Raw genomic sequence first — 909 nt, forward strand, 5'->3', positions numbered from 1 at the left:
ATGGATGTTTCTTCTATTATTCTTAAAAACTAAATTATAAAATTTCAAAGTAATGTAAGCCTTTGTAAAAATCACGTAAGGTAAGCATAAATGCCAGTTTAAAATGAGAAGCATTCAGATCAAAATTATATAATTTGCATTACAGCATAGGCCACAAAATGCAATAGTATCATAAAATTAATGATTATAATAAATCATAACTGACTCAAAGTACGAAATTCCACATAACTTCCAACATTTGGTCTGATAGAAATATAATTTGAAAAATTCAAGAAAAACAGCATTACATTTATTACATAAAGTTCTTTATGTTATTTTTAACAGTACTTCGGAATTTATTCATTGATCTCACACTTCAAGAAACATGCCAGGACTAACTACGAAATCTATCAGTTGAAGCAGATATTAAAGGACAGTATAACTAAAGCTAAGATTTCTCATCTGAACTTCTCTTTTAATCCCTCCTGTGAATGAGAAGAGGAAAGCACAGAGGTTAGAGGTAGGAAGACTTCTGACTCCTGGCATTGTATGATTCCAGTAATACAACATAAATTATTTTAGCCAGACTAACAAAAGTTGGTACCTGGGTTCCCTAGCTCTCAAAAGTAGACTTGAACTTACATGAATTTTTTTTTCTTTCTCTAATCCACCTCTTCTGACAGCACTTTTATCCTGTTATAAGATTATGTCTGAAAGATCCACATATTATGTTTCATATGGACTTGAAATTTTTTCATTGCCTTTTCTTTGAAATCTCTTCCCTGTTGATTTACTGGCCAATAATACAAAATACAGGATTTTGACTTATTCATTTCTTTTTTATGGTCTCAACCAACTTCACCATTGGTTAAAATAATTCTAGTTTAGAAAATGAAACTTTCAAGTCTCTCCTCTTCAGAAAAAAAAAAA

Source organism: Propithecus coquereli, unplaced genomic scaffold (genome assembly GCF_000956105.1).
Source record: "Propithecus coquereli isolate 6110/MARCELLA unplaced genomic scaffold, Pcoq_1.0 Scaffold82, whole genome shotgun sequence".
In the NCBI taxonomy this organism is placed as follows: Eukaryota; Metazoa; Chordata; class Mammalia; order Primates; family Indriidae; genus Propithecus; species Propithecus coquereli.